The sequence below is a fragment of the Vombatus ursinus genome, unplaced genomic scaffold (assembly GCF_900497805.2).
Source record: "Vombatus ursinus unplaced genomic scaffold, bare-nosed wombat genome assembly UNPS02009770.1, whole genome shotgun sequence".
In the NCBI taxonomy this organism is placed as follows: domain Eukaryota; kingdom Metazoa; phylum Chordata; class Mammalia; order Diprotodontia; family Vombatidae; genus Vombatus; species Vombatus ursinus.
Genome location: NW_020949548.1, coordinates 14372579 through 14394956, shown reverse-complemented (window position 1 = coordinate 14394956; position 22378 = coordinate 14372579). Strand labels below are relative to the sequence as shown.

The 22378-nt window shown below is 41.3% G+C and overlaps 1 protein-coding gene across 1 annotated transcript in view; it reads right to left on the bottom strand.

Moving 5' to 3' along the window:
• Positions 1-22063, bottom strand: part of ST5 (suppression of tumorigenicity 5) — a 213514-nt gene extending 191451 nt beyond the window's left edge. The window contains exon 1 of the mRNA XM_027852699.1: positions 21923-22063. The gene's annotated coding sequence lies outside the window, so the exon portion shown is untranslated. The remainder of the gene's footprint in view (positions 1-21922) is intronic.
• Positions 22064-22378: the final 315 nt, after the last annotated feature.

Here is a 22378-nt window from a genome sequence, read left to right as displayed (position 1 = left end):
CCGTCATCTCAGAAGTTTGCTCTTTTCTACGGTGGTTCCCAATAAAGAAGCAGCTCAAATTTACCACTTTGTGAATCTAAGGGTTCTTAACTCAGCAAAGAGTCTTGTGATGGCCAATTAATTTGTACTCTCTCAAACCACCAAGCTTCTAAGAAAAGATGAACAGGCAGAGGTCAGCCAGTGATGGACCAGCAGAGAGACACAAGAATGCACGGGTTTTATAACTATTCCCTTTTTCCATCACTGAAGTCAGACAGCTCCTATTCCATATATAGTTCCACAGCTATGGGGGTACTACTGAGAGCATCTTATAAAAAATACCTTGCATCTGGGCACATAAGAGTTATAGGCTGTGATATCCAAAACTGAACTTAGTATCTATACCCTCAAACCTACCCTCTTCCTAATGTAAAAGTGTTATGGCAGAGGGGATGGATTTGGTCCCTTCCCCCACCTCCCCAGCTAGCTGATATGTTCATATTAACACATCAGAAGTATTAATGTGGTAATAAGATATTAACCCCAGAGATCCCTTTACAAAATATGATCATCTTTCTCTGACAAAATGGAAGAGAGCCTAGCCATTGGGTGAGCAAGAAAATTGGTTAAGGTCTTAGAGATTTCAAATAGCTAAGCCTTCCAACAACCAAGCATTTAGAACACTTGAAGACAAAGCCAACAGTCAGGAAAGAAATTCAGCTCTCCACATCTTAGGAGGGAGAGATTTTCTCTCCTGCCCCACACTTAATCAGCCTTGACATCTCTCAGAACTACTCGCCTGAGAGAAGATAAACACCCTAACCATCAGTGAGAGAGACAATTAATGAGAGTTAAAGACACAGCTGAAAGAACAGAGACACCTACTCCATAAAGACACAGATACAGTCACTCAAGGGAGGAAACACTTTCCAGGAGTGAGGCCTCTGATGCAGAAAAAAGACCTGGCTATAAACTCAATAGAAAACCAATCTTAGCAATTAAGAGTCAAGCAGCAGAGATAAGCCAACTCTGGAAGCCTTGTTGAGCAATCTCACCAGCACAGACTCTGAACCAGGGGAAAGTTTGTAAAGACTCCACACAACATAAAGATCCAACAGTGCCAGAGAAGGAGTAGTATTGGCCACATGTATTCCCTGTGTGTATGCCTCACTGCAGTTGTACTCCTAAGTTTGTTCCCATGAATCCTTTGAACACTGTGTGTATTTGCAGAAAAATAAATCCCAGATTTATGGGGGAAATGCTTTGTAGCTAGGATTCTTACTATGCTATCTTAACTAATTGTGCCTACTGTCTGATTGTTATTGAGAAGCACACTGGTGGGTACTTACAAGCTACATTTTCAGGAGTACTTTCCTTATACTTAGAAGTAATCACTGCCTCCCTTTTGTTTCAGAACCCAACTTGCAAAAATCCAACAAGGGTGATACACTAGGGTGGCTTGTACAAGATATATTTGGATCCCCTATGGATCCATGAATCCAGGAGAGAGACTCTCCATCTGAGAGATCTTATCTGAGACCTGAGGCTCTCCTTCTTGGATGCCCAGCACTGCAAAAATCCACTAGGGCAAGGATTCTTTTTTCTTTTTTTTCCCAAGGCAAGTGAGTATCATGTGTCTGAGGCCATATTTGAACTCAGGTCCTCCTGACTCCAAGGCTGGAGCTCTATCCACTGCACCACCTAGCTGCCCCTTAGGGCAAGGATTCTTAATCTGAGGTCCATGGATCCCAAAGGGGATTGTGGAAAAATTTCAAAATGTCTGTGAACCTGGATGGAGAAAAAAATTGCATCTTTTTTTTTCACTAATCTATAACTGAAATTTAACATTTCCTTCAATTATTAAGTATTTTAAAAGGATTATTCTAAGAAGGGATTGATGTGCTTTACCAGACTGCCAAAGTGGTCCATAGCACACCAAAATAATAACTCTTGCACTTAAGTAGACTTCACAATATTTTTCTTACTTTGTTTCAAATTATAATTGAACCATCAGATTTGTAGTGTGTTTTCTCTATGAGCCACACCAGTTTCTGTGAGATAACTTGCTTGGATAAATGCTTGTATATTAATATGTGCTGTAGTGTTGTATCCCATTATGAGTATGGAAGCCAGTATGAAAAGGATGGATGCTGCATCTTCAGAATCTGGGGTAAAGCAATTTGTCTAGAGGGCACTATGGGAGCTCAACCACGTTCGTATTTTTCACTTTTGAGCAGACTTAGCCTACCTGCCTTACTATTATTACAGGAGTCAAGGTTGCTTGTCTGAAATCCTTATGGATTAGGATGAGGTCTTCCTGATGATCTAGAAACATCAGGTGTTCAATCCCAAATGAAGACTCCTTTTGTGGGAACCCTACATTTCTTTGGGGCTTTTATGAATGTGTTTTCCTTTTGACGTAGCCTGCTTGTCCTAAGAAGGGATGAGTCTGGATCCTCACTTCAATTGCTCTATACCTTGCACGGGTCCAATAGGGAAATTTCAGGTACCTTAGATGCGGAAAGGACCCAGAGCAAAATTTTGCCTGGCCCTCCCATTGGATTGCCCTATAGCTTTCAGGGATCCCTAGAGAAGTTCTGGGTGCCTTAGATGGCATCCAGTGGAGTTTTTACCTAGGACCTATGCGTTACATGGCTTGCCCAAGGTCACAAAGGCATTTAGTATTAGAGGGGACTTAAAGTAAAAGTCCTCTATTTAAATCACATATCCTTTACACTGTACATTCTGCTTCTCTATTAATTTCCAGACTATTTGTGAACTGTCACATAGACTTTGCCAAAAAAGGGTCCTACTTGATTTACTAGAGTCACAAAGTGTTTAACTGGGGGGATAATTTGGTTCCCCTCTCCTCAGCTAGTTGAGATAATCACAAAATGTAATCCTAGATGAAAGGCAGTGACACCAGGTGATCCCTTTACAAAGAATGAAGACATTTCTCTGGTGGAATTAAATAAAACCTTGCCACTGCACATGCAAAAAAAAAAAAATCATCATGCCCCAAGAACCATCACCCTACCTAGTTCAGAACTATTAGAACTATCCAAAAGTGGAAGAAGCTGCCCTGAGAGCCGGTGGTCCCACCTCTCATCACTGCAGGTCTTAAGCAGCAGTTGGACCAAACCATTCGTCAGATATACTACAGCAAAGATTCCTGCTCAGGTACAGGTCAACTTTGAAAGTCTATGATGCCATAATATCTGTATCAGGGTGGATACTTCTAGGCATTCAATTCAATGCTACAAACATTTGTTGATTGCCTACTATGTCTAAGATGCTATGTCAGGCTCTGGGGATAAAAGCCAAAAATCAAAAGGGCCCCTACCCTCAAGGAGAAAACATTTGAATGCAAGGATACTACATGCATACAAATAAGTACACTCGAAAGAGGTCATTTGAGAAGTGAAGAGCCAGGGGCAGCTAGGTGGCCCTGGAGTCAGGAGGACCTGAGTTCAAATCCAGCCTCAGACACTTAACACTTACTAGCTTGTGACCCTGGGCAAGTCACTTAACCCCATTGCCTAGCAAAAAACAAACAAACAAACAAAAAAAAAAAGTGAAGAGCCACAGGATTAAGGAAGGATTCCCAAAGCAGAGGGCACCTGAACTGAGCCTGAAAAGCAAATGCAAATTTTGAGAGGCAGAATCAAGGAGCGAGAGAGCATTTCAGGCATTGAGAAAACTGTGCAAATGCATGGAAACAGGATACGGAAGGTCAGGTTCCCCGAACAGCTTGTAAATTAGTTTGGTTGGAAAGGAGATTAGAATAATATGGAATAAAGATTAAAAAGTAGAGGGAGGGGAGGAGAGCCAGGTCTGCACCGAAGAATTTAGAGGCAACAGGGAACTAGGAAGAATTTCTCAGCAGAAAAGTAATATGGTCAGACCTATGCCTAGGGAAGGTTATTTCATTTTTGTTTTTGATGTCTTCTCAAGGATTTTATTTTTTAAATAATATTATATTTTTCCCAATTATATCTAAAGACAATATTTAACATTCTTTTTTAAAATTTTGTGTTGCAAATTTTCTCTCTCCCTCCTCTCCCCCTTCCCTGAGACAGTAAGTTAGCAATTTGATATAGGTTATATATGCGTAATCATGCAAAACATATTTCCATGTTAGTCATTTTGCAAAAGAAGACACAGACCAAAAGAAAAAAAATGACAAAAATAAAGTAAAAATCATATGCTTTGATCTGCATTCAGACTCCATCGGTTTTTTCTCTGGATGTGGATAGCACTTTCCATCATGAGTCAAGGAAGATTATTAAGTAGTAATATTATTAGATGAGAAGGTAGCTAGATGGAGGACGAATTGGAGAAGAAATAGATCAGAATCGGGGAGACCAACGAGAAGGCTATTATGTTAGTCTAAGTCAGAGGTGATGAAGGCCCTTAATTAGCCTGATGGTTGTAAGAAAGTAGAGAAGGTAGCACAGAGGCAGGAGAGGAGATACAGGTGGAATTGCTAAGATCAGATGATTAGAGATGGAGAAGTGGAGAGTGAGGAAGAGAGAACAGAAACAGCTAAGGCTGATAGACGGGCAAGCTTAGGGGGAAAGTGAAGATCCATTTTGGACATCTGAGTTTGAGAAACTCAAGGAACACCCAGGGAGAAATAAATAGCAGACATCTGGCAAGGAAGGTCTGGAGTTCAGGACCAATTAAGCCTAGTTATGTAGATATGGAAGTTACCAGAGTAGAAATAATAATGGAACTCATGGAAGTTGATGAGATTATCAAAGAGACTGAGATAAAATAGTAAGAGAAAGATTGTGCTCTGGCCACATGAATGCGGGTAACGAATTTTTGAAGTAAATCTACCAGCCTCAAGAAAGTCTCTTTAACTTCCATATCTGCTCATTCCAAATATTCTCTAATGTAAAGTATTGTTCCCTAGCCAGTAAGAAAGCTTATCTATGTAAGCCCACCCTACTCCAATCAAACAGAATACAGAGGGCCCAGGCTTCTTCTTGAATCAATCAAATACGAAACTAGGTATAAATGATTACTAGATAAGATCAAACCAAAGGAATAAACTAGACTTGAAAAATTCTTCATTAATTTAGAAGGACTGAGATGCTTCTAGCCACTGCATAAAACAGGATGTCTACAAAGGAAGTGTCCTGAGATTAGACAAAGAGACTCAGTCATGCCCTGTGGGGCATCGATAAATTAGCAAGACATTTCAAAATCATGTATCGCAATAGCAGGCTGGCCTAGTGGTAGAAATTGTTTCAGGCAAGCATTGGAGACGAAATAATTTAATTTGATAAATGGCTAATTGCTATTGAGGCGACATTAACCAGTCAAATTATGTTGGGACATACCTGATAAGGACTTGTGAGTCAGAGTGCTAGAGAAAACCACTCTCAACACCTCGGGGTTACCTCTAGTACCCTGAGGGAAAAGATAACCAGTTTGCCAGTATGAGTGGAGGTTGGGAAAGTAAGCCCAGAGCCTTGCTACATACGTAATTTTTAGCATATGCCAAAGACTGTCTAAAGGAAATTTCATTCAAGGCTCAGCTAAAGTGCCACCTCCTATAGGAAGTCTTTCCTGATCCACGTAGGTGCCAGTGTTCTCTCTTTCCCCATATCACCTTACATATGTACTAAATCTTTGTGCATGTTGTATCCTGTCTCACCCTGACCTCACAGATGGTAAGTAATCTTCCTGATGGCAGGACTATTGGGTTTTGGTCTTTGTATCTCCAGGGCCTGGCACATTGCTTTGCACATAGCAGGTGCTTACTAAATGCTTATTGAACTAGATTGGATTAGAGAAGGGAAAAAAAGTCCAGAAGAGCAGAGCCTTGATAATACTCATGGCTAGAGTGTGGAAGATGGATAATGGTTCAGCAAAGGAGAAGGTAAAGGAACAAACTGGTACAAGGAGAACTAGGAGAAAAGAGTGTCAAGGCAGCCAAAGGATAGAGGTCCATTAAGAGTATGAAAAGTTACTGGAAGGCCAAGAAGGAGGAAGACTGAAAAAGGTCATCCAATTTGAAAGTTAAGAGATAACTTTTAGAATGAAGTAAGAAGTTGGTAAAAGGAGAGAATGACTTTCTAGGAAACTGGAAAAACAAGGAGAGATACAGGATGAAAACCTGAGTAGATGGCTGATGACCACCTGGCCATACTTGGGTCAGAGAAAGAGTCAGTAGACAGGGAAAGATGGAAGGGATTGAGGAGAGAGTGACCTGACTGATGGGGAAAGCTCCCAGAGGAGATGGGAGGGGAGAGGATCATGGCACAAATAGAAGGAATGGACTTGGCAAAGAAAAGGGTCACCTTTTCACTTCTCCCTCAAAGATTAAGTCAAAGACAGAGGCAAGCGATGAACATGTACCGGGGCTTTGAGGTGTGGGATTGGAGAGTTGAGAGAACTCAGGATGGATGACCTTGGTTTTTCAATCAAGTAGGAGGTAAGATCATCTCTGTGATGGAAATAGGTAGAAGTCGCTGCAAAAGGCAAATTTGGGCTTGATGTAGGGAAAATGTCTTAGCCATCAGAGCTAAGTGAAATGGGCTGCTCTGGAAGGTCTCCAAGCAAAGCATAGATGACCACTTTTCAGGCAGCAGAGGAGATTCTAATTCAGAGATGTACTGGAGTAGGTAGCCTCTGAGATTGCTTACTAATAAGTGATTTTTTGTCATCCGCTAAGAAAAAGCAAATTGGAGGCACAGGGGCCTGAGAACTGCACCAGCCACTTATAAGACTATGGTAGTCAATCATGGCAAATGCCAAGCAACCACAAAGGCCCAGTTGAGATTAGAAAATATGAAATTGTACTAATGTGCTCGTGTCTTCCTGCCAAACCAAGCACACAGGAATAGCAGTAGAAAAGGCAGATGCTGGAGATTACCCAAGGTTAAGGATGAGCAGAACAGAGAAGATAAGCTGAACTGGTCAACTCTACCAATGTGGGCGAAAGGAATAATGATTTGAAAATTGAGATGTAATAACCATAGCCAAACCCCACAGTAATTCTCCACAAGTCAGTTTCAAATGCCAAAGGGAAAGCAGAAAAAATACAGAATATCACACAGTTACTGGAAATGTGATAAAAAAAAAACTATCTTCTTAAAAAAAACCATCTCCTTCTGTTCTTCAACTTATTGTCTCTATATTTTATCTACTTTCCGCACTGCTTATCCAAACAAAACTCCTTCCAAGTGATGGGAAGAATGCAGACTGATAACCTCCCCTTCATTTATTCTAAGAAATCAAGACACATTTGGCCTCTTTCAGCTCCTTGGAAAGAAGCAAAGAGGATCAGTGTGAGAAAGTGCGGATAACTGAGTACAAGATGTCCTCTTTAATGCAGGAGTCTATAAAGTCACTTTCATATCAAGAACAAAGAGCAAAAGAAAACCACCAAAAAAAAAAAGAGTTTTCTCTGGGATGTGCCAGGTCTGATGAAGGTGAGGAATGGGGATCAGCCAGGGGAGATCTGTAGCTTTGTGAGTAGAATCTACTTCTCCTTTCCCTGACCCCTAGAAATCAGTGGTGGGGAGGGGAAAGGGAAGAAAGAGACAGTGCTGACAGTCAAGTCTTTGAGTACCATATGAGGTGGGGGTACCTTGCCTCCTCTGCTGTGTTTCCATCACAGGACATATTGAGGAGGGGGCATGGGGATGCAAAGCTTTTTTAAAAGGCAAAGCTCTCGGTCGCCAAGTTTGCCCCCATATATGAGACACCACTAAAACTTAACCTCTTCTTCCTTCAACGTTGAAGGATACATGGGAAAATCAAATGCTATTAAAGTCAGGTCTATAGTCTAGACACCACATGTGCTCAAGGCTGCAGGTCCCCCACCCCTGGGACTCTACAGTCTAAACTCTAGACCTAACTGCAATCTCTGGAGCTTGGGAAGGGTAGCATCAAAGAAAGCAAGCACCCTAGGGTTAACACACAGTCTTGTGTTGTTTCTTTCATGTGTCTCATGTGCCTAACAAGATTATAGACACCCTAAGGGGACATATGTCATTACTTTTCTATAGAGTCACCCACTATTTGTCTCCCTGTACATTTCAAAGAGAAAGGGGGAAAAAAGATGCCAATTGTTTTAAAGAAAAGTATTTTGCTCTCCAAATGATCACATGAAGCACCAACTGTCTTCTTACCACTATGATCCCAAAGCAATAATTATGGAGCAAATTATGCAAAGCACTAACAGAAGGGTCCCTCCACCCTTCTTAATCTTCTTCCATTTAAATAATGTCATCTCTGCCCCCACAGAAATCACTCATGCTAGGGCGGTGTCACCCTTGAGAATGGGTCAGGTTCAGCTGTTTGTTGTCATTACCTTCTTGTAGACAGCAGGTACTCAAGTTGTTTGTTGGAGGAAAGACTAAAGTCCCTAGTTCCTCAACATCCAACTGGGCAAAGATTCTCTGTTATTGAAAAACCCTGATTACTACAGCCATGGGAATTCCTGGATAGATAGATGCCACATCAAAGAACTGTTCAAGTAGAGACAGCAGCTCTAAGGTCTAAAAAACAAGGAGGACACATAAGCTGGAATCCTCCCCCTCTGCCCCAGAACATTTAGAAACGGAATTCCAAACACATGCCCAAGTACTACAGGCTGGTTACTGTGAGTGCTTAGTAGAAAGGCAATCATAGAGATTCTGATAGAGCAAAGGTTCAAGTTAGAGAAAGGGGGCAGGGGGGACAGGGGATTGGCATTTTCCCCCTCCCCTCTGCTTACCCACCATAGAATTATTTTCCTTTCTGTTTTTCTTCCTAGGCAGGGGTAGAAAATGATAGGATCAGTTGGGGAATATAGAAACACAGCATTTCAGCATTGGAAGGGACCTCCACAGCTACACAGTCCAACTGGTACTTGAAAATTACCCCCACTATAACACAGCCAATTAGTAAGTGGTCATCCAGCATTTGCTTACAAACCTCCAACATGGGGAAGCCCCACTGCCTCCTAGGGCAACCTGTTCTGCTTTGGAGAAGCTCTAACGGCCAACAACGTTGTCCTGACATAAAAGCCTCTTGGCAGCCCCTACCCATTGCTCCTGGTTGCACTTTCTAGGGACCAAACAGAATGTGATAATAATAGCAATAATAATAATTAACATTATATAGTACTTTGCAAGGTTTGCAAAGCACTTTACATATGTCATCTCATTTTATCCTTACAACAAACCTGGGAGGTAGGTGCTATCCCCATTTTTAGAGATAAGAAAACTGAGGCAGACAGAAGTTAAGTGACTTGCCCAGGGTCACACAGTTAGTAAAGTGTCTAAAGCTGTATTTAAACTCAGGTCTTCTTGACTTCAAATTCATCACTCTTTATACTGTCCCTATTCTACACGAGGAGGTCAAGCTTTCGGTATAACTTCAACAAAATCCTAGCCTTACATACATGGTTATGACCACTTTCCCAGCCCCCTAAAGACCATATTTCAGGGAGATGCACAAAGAAAATCTGTGTGAGTAGCTCCGGTGTAGACAGAGTACAGCTCTGGGGACTCTCAAGTTTGAAACAATGCTAGTCTTCATACTTAGTGCACAGAAAGGACATTCCACCAATACCCTCCATGGAAGCCTCTTCTCCCTCACTGATGCTGACCGAAGAGCAACTGAGAGGGTTTCAAGAACAGGTCAGAATGAAGAGGACACAATATAGTCTCTAAATGTCTTCCAGGACTTGAGTGACAACATTCAGTGCAAATACTTTGGCCTTAAATGCATCATTTTATTTCAATTCAGCGACACTCTCAAACAGCAAAAATAACCCTTACAACTGGTGTTGCTGGTAATGCAAGAGTTAGGAAGTAACACTAAATAGCTCAGCCTGACCCCCAAGCTTCCTGAGCGTGTCCCAGTCCTTCATTCTGGGTGTTGATATGTCAGAATTTTTTTTAAAATACAGTTATCTCTACAGGAATAAAATAAAATATCACTCCCTACCTTTACTTACATAGATTTTCACAAAAACATATATTCTTCCTTAGCTTTTAGGGCTAGGCATTGCAGTGGTCGATAGAGCACTCAGCTTACAATCAGGAAGACCTAAGTACAAATCTGGCCTCATACACTTACTAGCTGTGTGACCCTGGGCAAGTCACTTCACCCTGTTTGCCTCAGTTTCCTCCTCTGTAAAATATGCTGGAGAAGGAAATGGCAAACCACTCCAGTGTCTTTGCCAAGAAAACTCCAAAACTGAGTCACAGAGTCAGATACAACTGAAAAGCAACTAAATAACAACTGATATATTAGGCAGCATAAAATAATGGAAAGAATGGTTTTGGAAAGGAAAAAGCTCTGAGTTTTCTCAGCTTTGCTGTCTGTGTGACCTTTGGTAAGTCACTGCACTTCCTGAGACCTCATGTTTCTTGTTTCTCAGAAAAGTGAACAGTGTGGATTGGCTAAACAAATTGTAGCATATGAATGTGACAGAAAATTACCACACTGTCAGAAGCGACAAATGTGAAGAATTCAGATAAATTTTAAAATGCCACAAGTCAAGTATGCAGAACCAGGAAAACAGTACTTACTATAAAAGAATAAATGGAAAGAACAATAAAATGAAATTGAATCACGAGTAATTGGGTTTACAAAGCTCAATAACATGGATGACATGAAAAAATGAGCCTCCCTCTCTTCTATGGAGAGACAGGGGAATTGGGGTATAAGATGTAACATATGAAATTAGACAAAGTCAATGTGTTGGAAAGCTTTACTTACTTGCTGGTTTTTTTTTTAATTCTCTTATTTTTTTATTTCATCAAATATTTCCCAGTAACATGTAAAGGAATTTTTGACAATCATTTTTTAAAATTTTGAGTTCCAAATTCTCTCCCTCACTCCTTGAGAATGCAAGCACTTTGATTTCAATTACACATGTGAGGCCATGCCAAACATATTCACACATTAGCCATGTTGCAAAAGAAAACACAAACAAAATAAAACAACAAAAAAATAAAGTTTCAAAAGTATGCTTCAACCTGCATTCAGAGTTTACCGATTCTCTTTCTGGAGGTGGACAGCATTTTTCATCACGAGTCCTTTGAAACTATCTTGGATCATTGTCTTGGTCAGAGTAGCTAAGTCTTTCCCAGCTGATCATTCTTACAATATTGCTGTTACTGAGTACAATGTTCATCTGGTTCTGTTCACTTCACTTTGCATCAGTTCATATAAGTCTTTTCAAGTTTTTCTGAAACCATCTGTCATTTCTTAAAGCACAACAGTATTCCACCCATTCTCCAACTGATGGGCATCCCCTCAATTTCCAATTCTTTGCCACCACAAAAAGAACTGCTAAGATTATTTTGTACAAATAGATCCTTTTCCCTTTTCTTTGACCTCTTTGGGATACAGACCTGGTAGAGATATTGCTGGGTGCAAGGGTATGCAGAGTTTTATAGACCTTTTGGCTCACCTCCAAACTGTTCTCCAGAATGGTTAGACTAGTTTATAACACCACCAGCAGTGCATTAGTGTTCCAATTTTTCCACATCCCCTCCAGCATTTGTCTTTTTTCTTTTCTGTCATGTTAGCCAGTCTGATAGATGTGAGGTGATATCTCAAAGATGTTTTAATTTGCATTTCTCTAATTAGTAGTAATTTAGAGTATTTTTTCATGTGATTATTAATAGCTTTGATTTCTTCTTCAGAAAATTGTTCATATCCTTTTATCATTTATCAACTGTGGAATGACTTATTTTTATAAATTTGGTTCCGCTCCCTATATATTAGAGAAATGAGGCCTTTATCAGAGAAACTTATTACCAATTTTTTTCCCAGTTTCCTGTTTTCCTTCTAATTTTAGCTGCATTAGTTTTGTTTGTGCAAAAGCTTTTTAATTTCATGTAACCAAAATTATCTATTTTACTTCCTGTAATCTCCTCTATCTCTTGTTTTGATCATAAACTCTTCCCTTATCCATAGATCTGGCAAGTATATTTTTCCATCTCCTCTAATTTATTTATGATATCACCCTTTTGGTCTAAATCATCTAACCATTTTGACCTTATCCTGGTATATGTCCAAGATGCTGGTCTATGCCTAGTTCCTGCCAAACTGCTTTCCAGTTTTCCCAGCAATTTCTGTCAGATGTTAAATTCTTACCCTAAAAGCTTACATCTTTGGTCATTTACTACTATGTATTGTGTACCTAATCAATTCCACTGATCTACCACTCTATTTCTTAGCCAGTAGCAGATTCTTTTAATGATTACCACTTCACAATACAGTTTGAGATCTAGTATTGCTAGGTCACCTTCCTTCACAATTTTTTTCATTGATCTCTTTGATATTCTTGACCTTTTGTTTTTCCAGATGAATTTTTTTATGTTTTTCTAGCTCTGTAAAATAATTCTTTGGTAGTTTGATTGGTATGGCACTGAATAAGTAAATTAATTTAGGTAGAATTGTCATTTTCATTATATTGGCTTAACCTACCCATGAGCAAGTAATATCTCTCCAGTTGTTTAGATCTGTCTTTATTTGTGTGGAAGATGCTTTGTAATTGTGTTCATGTAATACCTTGCTTTGTCTTGGCAGGTAGATTCCCCAGTATTTTATATTGTCTACAGTAATTTTAAATGGAATTTCTTTTTCTATCTTTTCCTGCTGTTTTGTTGGCAGTATATAGGAATGCTGATGACTTATGTGGTTATTTTACATCCTGCAACTTTGCTGAAGTTGTTGTTTTGACTAGTTTTTTAGTTGCTTCTCTGAGTATACCATCATATCATCTGCAAAGAATAACAGTTTTTGTTTCCTCATTGCCTATTTTTATTCCTTCAATTTCTTTTTCTTATTTCATTGCTATAGCTAGCATTTCTAGTACAATATTGAATAACAGTGATGACAACAGACATCTTGCTTCACTCCTGATTTTATCAGAAAAGCTTCTGGTTTTTCCCCATTACAGATAATGCTTGCTTTTGGTTTTAGATAGATACTACTTATCATTTTAAGAAAGGTTCAATTGATTCCTATGCTTTCTAAGGTTTTTAATAAGAATGGGTGTTGTATTTTGTCAAAGGTTTTTCTGCATTGATTGAGCTAATCATTTGGTTTTTGTTGTTATTGTTATTGATGTGGTCAATTATACTGATAGTTTTCCTAATATTGAACCAGCCCTTCATTCCTGGTATAAATCCCACCTGGTCAGAGTGCATGATCTTTGTGATATATTGCTGTAATGTTTTTTGGGGGGGATTTTTTTTTGGTGAAGCAATTGGGGTTAAGTGACTTGCCCAGGGTCATACAGCTAGTGTAATCTTCTTGCTAGTATTTCATAAAAAATTTTTGCATTGATATTCATTAAGAAAATTGGTTTGTAGTTTTCTTTCTCTGTTTTAGTTCTTCCTGGTTTAGGTATCAGCACCAGGTTTGTGTCATAAAAGGAATTTGGTAGGATTCCATCTATTTTTCCAAACAGTTTATAAGGTATTGGAATTAATTGTTCTTTAAAAGTTTGATAGAATTCATTTGTGAATCCATCTGGTCCTGCAGATTTTTTCTTAGAGAGGTCATTGGTGGCTTCTTGAACTTCTTTTTCTAAGACAGGATTATTTAAGTATTCTATTTCCTCTTCTGTTAATCTGGGCAATTTATATTTTGTAAATATTCATCTATTTCACTTAGGTTTTCAGTTTTACCAGCATATAATTGGGTAAAATAATTCCTAATAATTGTTTTAGCTTCATCTTCATTGGTGTTATATTCACCCTTTTCATTTTTATACTAATAATTCAGTTTTCTTCTTTTTTAAATTAAATTAACCAATGGTTTATCTACTTTTTTTTTCATAAGACATCTCCTACTTTTATTTCTTAGTTCAATGGTATTTTTACTTTCAATTTTATTAATCTCTCCCTTGATTTTCAGGATTTCCATCCTGGTGTTTAATTGGGGATTTTTCATTTGTTCCTTTTCTAGTTTGTTTGTTTGTTTTTTTAGTTGCTTGGCCAAAGCATTGGTCTGTTCTTTCTCTCTTTTACTGATGTATACAGTTAGAGATATAAATTCTCCCCTAAGTGCTACTTTGGCTGCGTCCCACAAATTTTGGAATGTTGTCTCATTGTTGTCCTTCTCATTAATGAAATTATTGATTGTTTCTATGATTTGTTTGGGGAAGCTAGGGGGCACAGTGGATAGAGTACCAGGCCAGGAATCGGGGAGATTCATCTTCCTAATTTCAAATCTGACCTGAGACACTTACTAGCTGTGTGACCCTGGGCAGGTCACTTAACCCTGTTTGCCTCTGCTCCTCATCTGTAAAATGAACTGGAGAAGGAAATGACAAACCACTCCAGTATCTCTGCCAAGAAAACCCCAAATGGGGTCATGAAGAGCTGGACGTGACTGAACAACAAAAATTTGTTCTTTGACCCACTCATTCTTTAAGATTAGATTATTTAGTTTCCAAACAGCTTCTGATCTATGCTTCTATGACCCTTTATTAAATGTAATTTTTTTGCATTATAGTCCCCAATGGAAACATCCAATATTTCTGCTTTTCTGATTTTAGTTATGAGGCTTTTATGCCTGAACACATTGACCTGTCATTTTTTAATATTTGTTATAAGAAATAGCTTTTGCTAGGTTGGAGAGAAAAGAGAGGCATATTTGGAAATGACTATGATACAAAAGTTAAAGGCATCAATAAAACTTTATAAAAGAAATAAAATGAGGGGGTTAGAATAAATGACCTTTCAATTCTAAGGTTCCATAATTTATATGTAAAGCCTTTTGAGTATAGGTATGCAAGTACCAGTCTCAAGTTCAAAAAGGTGTGTGTATGTGAGTGTGAGTGTGTGTGTGTGTGTGTGTTTAAGGGAAAGGCTTTTCTATAGAACCATATTACCCCTTCCTAATACAGAACAGTTTTCTAACCATACTGTGGTCTGAACCTGAGTTCCCCGGTAATGACAAATGAGATCTGGGGTCCCACATGAAATGTGGACTTGAATCTCACCTCAGTCCTTACTGGATGTCTATCTCCCTCCACAATCTACAAAATAAGACTTCCAATGCCAAATACATCCTTACTGGAAACAATCTTACCACATGTCCTAGGGAACAGATCGGGATGGGCCATACACAGATGTATTCAACTTCCACATACTTAAATCCAGTTGGTTTTTTTTTTACTGGCTTCCTACATAAATACCCTAATAGAGTGTTTCCCAATCTAAAGTGAAGTACAGACTGGTAAAATATCTACATTCTTTACTAAGGATTGCTCCTCCCTCTACAGCTTCAGGGCAAAGAGGGGAAGACAAGGAAGAAGACGAACCCAATGAAATCTCAGTAGTTCAGGGGGACAAGAAAAAGACCAGGGCTGGAAGACCAAAACAGAGAGAAAGATAAGGAAGAGTTCATTTTTAATAGATTTTAAGAAGTAAGGGCTTTTGATAATAAAAGTTTTGTGGACCAGTAAAATTTTGTCAGACCACAAACGTTTGATGGCAGAACAAAGCAAGAGTAGATATCATTTTGTCCAATTCTCTCATTTTATAGGTGAGGAAAATAAGGCCCAGATGTCTTGTCCAATGTCACAGTGAGTAAGGAGGGGGCAGGGCTAGCAATGGACTCTTGACTTCCTATTCAGGGTTCGCTCCACACTTCCTCCCTCATAGAGGGCTCTTCCCTGGGGGATTTAGCCTCAGCCCAGGTAGTGAATTTGGTATGTACCCTGACCCAGATCAATTAGCTTCCTGGGAGGGTTTGTGGGCTTGTAGTGAGGAAGGAGCCAATTCCCAGGATATTTATATTTGAATTCAAACTTAAGACTTAAAGATGGAAGTTTAAAGGCAGCTAGGTAGCACAATGGATAGAGCTCTGGCCTTGAAGTCTGGCGCCTGACACTTGACACTTATCAGCTCTGTGACCCTGGACAAGTCACTTAAAAGCAAAAAAAAAAAAAAAAAAGATGGAACTTCACAGGATCATAGACATAGAGATTTAGGAACAATCAATGTCACCTAACCCAACCTGCTCATTTTATAGCTGAGAAAACTGAAGATGAGAAAGGCCGTGACTTGCCCAGGTCACACAAGTAGGAAGTAACAAAGCCAGAATTGGAACGTAGGGTTCCAGACTTCAAATCCAGTATTCTTTTCACTTTACCATGTTTTTGGCCACTCTGGTACGTGAAACCCTAAAAAAATCATGCTAGTGCAGAACTTAGAAATAAATCCCCTGGTCCAATTCCTTCATTGTGGCAAAAGAAGAAACCAAAGTCCAGAAAGGAATAACCTGACGAAAGTCACCCCACCCAGTTAATCAAGGGCAGACCCAAACTCAAACTCAAATCCAGGTCCTCCAACTCTCAATCTGCTATCCCACATTACCTGCTCTGAATCTCAACTGAGAGAACTCAGCCCAGCCTCAGGTCAAAGGAATAAAACAAAATCAAATATACACTCTTGCCCACTCAAAATGGACAATGGAATGAAAACCAAGAAACTAGTAACGGGAAAAAAAAGGGCTAGCCCCTGTCCAGTGATTACAGGGGGACCCCACAGAAGAGGGATCTGTTTCTTTTACATTAACACAGGATTAAATGAGCTCAACCCAAAATATTCTCCAGAATCCCAGGATTTAATCTAGATGATTTCTAGATTTCTGGTTTGGGAGTGACTTGATTGGACTTAATTGGTGATTTTCAAAACTTCGATCAACCGAAGCAATTGGAGAAAAAAAAAAAGTCAGCCCAAATTGGGATATCATTAGTAGAGGAAGCACCTGGTAAGGAACTCCCTCAATAGGTGTACCTCAGCCACTTTCCTGTTACTTATAGGCAGTTTTAGAGAGTTGCCTGGGGCCACTGAGATAGTTAAGTGACTTGTCCAGGGTGCCAGTTTGTGGCAGACATGGGAACCATGGCCAGGCTCTGCTCCCTGATGCCACGCTGCCTCAAAGTAATAAAGTTTTTAACCAGTTGGAAATCTTAGGCAAAGTTCTTTCGGTGAAAAAACTTTTAAAATGTCCCTAGATTTAGCATAATTACTCATACTTAAAATGTGTTTTAAAAAACAAACTCATTTCACTTCAAAATGTCCCCTTCCCACTGAAAACTCTAATTGCCTGCATATCTGACTTCCTGCATAAAACATAAACAGAGAAACAAGAATAATCACAGGTCGATAAGCATGACCTATGAAGAGAGACTGGGAAAGCTCATCTTGTTTAGCTGAGAAGAAAGGCCAAGGAACAACAGGCACAGTATGTATTATTTGTAAAAATTCACTACCTGGTGGGCCAGGAGAGGATAGTGATTTATTCCTGTTTTGGAAACACACACTGCTAGGTGATCCTTTGATGTTTCTTGGGCTCTGGGAGGCTTGTACCCCTATCAATAGAAGTCCCTTTAAACCCAGGGAAACATAGGGGTTTGAGGGTGAACAGAGCAAAAGAAAACCTAAGTTAGCTAAGTCTCCTTTGCTGAAAGGGCGAAAGGGTAAAAACTCCAGTTTTCTCTCCAGGAATGATGCAAAATCTGTCCCCAGAGAGACTGTAGAATCTCCCCCTTGGGAACAGTTTAAAAATAGGTTAGAGTTAGTCTGGGTTGAAGAGTCCAGCACTCCTCAACTGCAATAGATTGTATCAGAGATGTAAGAGCGCTATTCCAGCTCTATTTTCCTAAGGTCTTAAACAACTTACGAAACCCAAGCTATCCCCCTAACAAATCATAAAGTTGACTGTATAAAAGCATCCAAACTGTTGGGTATTGGACCCAAAACATTTAGGATTCCCAGGCAGCAGAGTTGTCGATGTCTGTTTCAGAGACCCAACTCAAGCATTCTCACGGTCAACCTCTTTTTAAAAAATGCCACAGGAAATGACGGCCACCATCACATGCTCCCTAGAAGCAAATCAAGCTAAGTTTTCCTTTCAGTCCCACAACAAAACACACCAGAGGTAATGACAGCCTTCAGGGGCAGTCCTTCATTCACCACTCCAAAATGAGAAAAGGTAACAAGGTACCAAGACCTTGGTCCCCAAGCTTAAGTCTGGGCAGCCACCCTTTCAAAAGCAGTGGCTGCTGCTGATACAGACCCATCACTCAGCAGCCCAGTCCCTAAATGGGCTCCTATCTGTAGCACAGGCACATAGGCCTCTGAAGTCAACTCCTATGCCCCACTCCCACCAGCCAAAGCAGCCTCTCTGGAGTTGACAGAGGTTTTCCAAGGAAAACGAAGCACTCTGAACTGCAATCATCCCTTGGACTCATGCTTTCTTGGACAGAGGGAAAAAAAACCCACTTTCTACGAGGTGACTCTATCAGCAATATAAAAGAGAAGGACAGAAGGACAAAGTACTATCTATGAACTTGGTCCTTGTGCTGTGGTGACAAGGACAGCCTGAGGCATCTCCTATACCACCTCTTGTGCCCTCTCCTCTTTGGCCTCGGATTAGAGTGACCCTTGCCCCAACGCCAGGCCCATTAGCAACCCAATCTTCAGAAATGCACTAGTCTAGGTGAAAAGGCCTTGTGGTTGCCTGCAACAATAATACAAACAATATTAAAAGGTGGAAGCAATTTAGGTCAAAAGGCTTGTAAAAAACATAGGACATTCAAGTTGGAAGGGGCCCGTGGAGATCACTCTATCCAGATTCTTAATCCATAAATAAGGAAACTGAGGTTCAAAAAAGGGAAGTGATTTGTCCAAGATCATATAGCTAGTTAGGAGTAAGATCAGGGGTAGAACCCAGATCTCCCACCTTCTGGTTCAGGGCTCTTTATATCACATCATGCCTCAGTACTGTTCACTACTCCCTTGTCCTCTTATCTGCAGAGGACCAGAGGTCATGGGAATGTATTTGAGCCAGAAATAAACAGTCTCTTTTCTGCACATCTATAGTAAGCAAAAAGTAACAAGTGAATAAAAAGGTAGCATGGTGTGATTCCTGGAGATAGGAATCCCACCTCCTACATTCACTACTGTGTGACCTCTACAGATGATGTCATTTGACCTTCCTAGGGCTAGGTTTCTTCATCGCTAAAATGAGGACAATCAGGTCTGTGGTCCCTACCTCACAGGGTTGCCGAGAAGATGAAATCCATAAAGCATTTCGCTAGTCTCAAACACGCTACATAAATCTGAGTTATTATTAGAAAGTTTAGAGAGATAAGAACCGTTTTCCTTAAACACTGGTCTACCAGAATGGTTCTCCCATAGAATGCTAATGGTCCCCAAAGTAAAAGTAAAGAGTAGATAAAGATTTTAATTTCAGTTACATTCATTATTATGACAAACTTCTTAGTGTCAGATTTCAGATTACCAGTTATCAACATGCTTTAAATTAAGAAGCCAAATTTTAAGATAAGAGAATCAATAGAAAAACCAGGCACCTCAGTCTAGGCCCCTGGATGGTAACCCAGCCTCTAACCCCAGAAGGGGCATCTTAGACAAGTTATAACCTCATGTTATTATTGATCTCCCTCCCAGGGTTTTGTTGGGAAAGAAGAACTTTCACTAAGGATGGTGAAACATTTTGCAAACATAAAGAACAAACAACTGCCACTGTGGTTGATTCTTTCAACGAACACATTCTGTTTGTGCCCCTACTTCACTGGCTTCATCTCTTTCCTGGTCTACATAGCCATGTGATCAGTGACACCAGCTCTTGTCCAGAGAGCCAAGCAATGTAAGGGATAAGAGAAGGGGAAGGTGCAAAAATCATCTGGGTGAAACATTCATTTATTTAGCCTTAGGTATTGATCCAATTTATTACTTGTGATTTCATGCCCCCGAATCCCACTGTCTCATCAAAAACTTTCACCAGATCCCCGTTGTCTACAAGATTAAATCTAAACTCCTTAGCCCAAAGCACTCAAGATCCTTCATTAATTTGACACTAGCCTCTCTGTCCAACCTGACCCCCATCATTCTTCCAATTCCACTGCATTATTGCAAGAATATGCCAAGTACCTTCCTGCCTTTGCTCAAACCATTTCACCAACCTAGAATGTTCTCCCTCCTTCTTTCCACTTGTCCAGGTCTTCTTTCCAGGCCCTGTTCAAATCCTACCTCCATGAACCTTTCCCTGACTACCAAATGATCTCTGTGAGGTAGCTGCAGCATTGGAGTCAGGAAGACCTGAGTGCAAATCCAGTTTCAGACACTTCCTAGCTCTGTGATACTGACCAAGCCACTTAATCTCTGTCTCGGTTTCCTCAACTGTAAAATGAGGATAATAATAGCATGTACCTCCCAGGTTGTTGTGAATATCAGATGATATAATATTTGTAAAGAATCTAGCACAGTGCCTGGCACATTCCCTGGCTTATTCCTTTCCCCTTTTCCCTTTGTGCTTCAAATAACAGCATTTAAAGCTAGAAGGAATTTCAGCTAAACCCCCTCTTTTTTACAGATGAGGAAGCTTACTGACTATTCCAATCATAAGGCACAATAATGATTTTATGAGCTACTGAAAACTTCTCATGGGCAGGAGCAGTGCTTCATACCATGCATATAGCACACAGCAGGTACTCAATGTTTATCAATGACATATAGACAAAGAAAAATCCCGACTCAGAGAATATTAAAGAAGGAACTTTAAAGATCCTCTAAATCCAATCCCTCATTTCACAGTAGAAGAAACTGTTGTTAGTATTCTTTCCACTAAAGCACCTGGTAGGTGCCCACTGTCAAAAATCTGCCCTAAATTGGAATGTGGGACTACCCATTTTTAAGTACCACCATCTGAATGTCCAGTAAATGTACTTAAGTTTGGAAACGGACAGCTCACTTAAGTTATGGGACCTATTGTACTTCATAGCACACAGAGTTCAGAAAGAATATCCTTCAAAAGAAGACTATTTCCAAAGAATCATTTTTTGCTTTGCAGATCACCCAGAAACTTCATAGGCTTTTAAAACTGAAAGCAGCTCACTTGTTAGAGCACTGAGGCTGATCTCTTTAAAAGAGATCACGGTTTAACACCACTTCCAAAACCTACTTTAATTGTTCTCTTCCCTGTCCCCCTAAGGGACTTTGCTGTCCAAGCAGCATCCTACAGAGGCAACAACTTAAAATACATTACAAGAAGGTCTACACCTTGTCTGTTTATTCTTCCAAGGAAGTTCTTTTCGATGAGAGGCCCTTAACCTGGGGTCCCATGGCCCAGATTTCAGGGTCTGTACACTAGGACGGGGAAAAATGATGGAAAAGAAGGAAAAAGTGTACCGTGCAGACACTTAGAGTCCAAGCCTATTCTAGAAGTCGTAATTGCAGTGACTGGAGAGCATACACATTCCCACGTCCAAGGCGGACCAAAGCTTGGGGGGAAAGTGGTAAGCACTGATATCACAGCTTTGCTGTCATACATAGCCCTATCACAAAGCTCCCTAAGGACCAAGCAGCAGACAGTCTTGGGGAGAGATTCACCAAGCGTTTGTGAAGCCCCAGCTATGTGCAAGTAGTAGCCCTGGGGTTACCTTAAGCAACTTCTCCCATTCGGTTCTGTTCATGTTAAATATCTCTGGAGACCCCAAACCAAGCTCAATCACCCATTGGTAGGACACTCGTAGTCCCCACAAGCCTACACTCTGATCCCTGCTGTGGCTGGGGAGTGCACACTGGGAAGGGGAGCCCATCCAGGCACCCTGCTTGCAAGGGGTGCTCTGGGTCCGGAGCCCGCGCTCCTGCGGCTGCTAGCGAGCTCCTCAGTCCTCGCAGTCCGCGCCCCGGCCAAGGGCAGCTCTTCTCCAGCGCTGGACCCCGCTCCCCCGGCCCCAGAGGACCTGGGAAGAAAGGAGAGCCCCGGCAGCGGGCGGGAGGCCACGCAGCGCCAAGTCCAGCGGAGCCCAGCAGGCGCCCCCTCCCGTCCACGCAGAGGCCAGGAGCCCTGGGCCGGCCAGCTGGCTCTGCGCTGCGGGCTCCGCTCTCCGCGCTCCCCGCTCTCCGCGCTCCCCTCCGGCCCCAGCCGCACTCACCTCCGCGGCCCGCTCGCCGCAATCCGGCCATCCGCAGAAACGCCTCCCAGAGACTGGGCGCACAGGCAGCCAGCAGGACAGGCATCCGCACCCCCAGCTGCAAGCGGGGCTCTGGGGGGAAAGGAGAGCCGAGCGAGCGCCGCAGAGCCAGGAGCAGATTTGGAAGGAGTGGGGCGTGGAGGAGGTGTGCCTCTGCCGAAGACTGAGCGAGACCGGGGGCGGGGAGGAGGGGAAGCTGGGGTGGGGGGGGGGGGTGTGCAGGGACCCAAGGAGGGGTGTGTGCAGGATGTAGATGTGAAGGGAGCCGGGTTGCAGAGCCGGAAAGTGTGCGAGAGATTCGGTGGGGGTCTGGTGATCGAGCGGGGGATTAGGGGGATTTGGCTCAGGGGTCGTTCTGGGGTAGCTTGGCCAGACCGAGGGGACTCTATTCTCCTTACCTCCTCAGCGTCTGCCCCA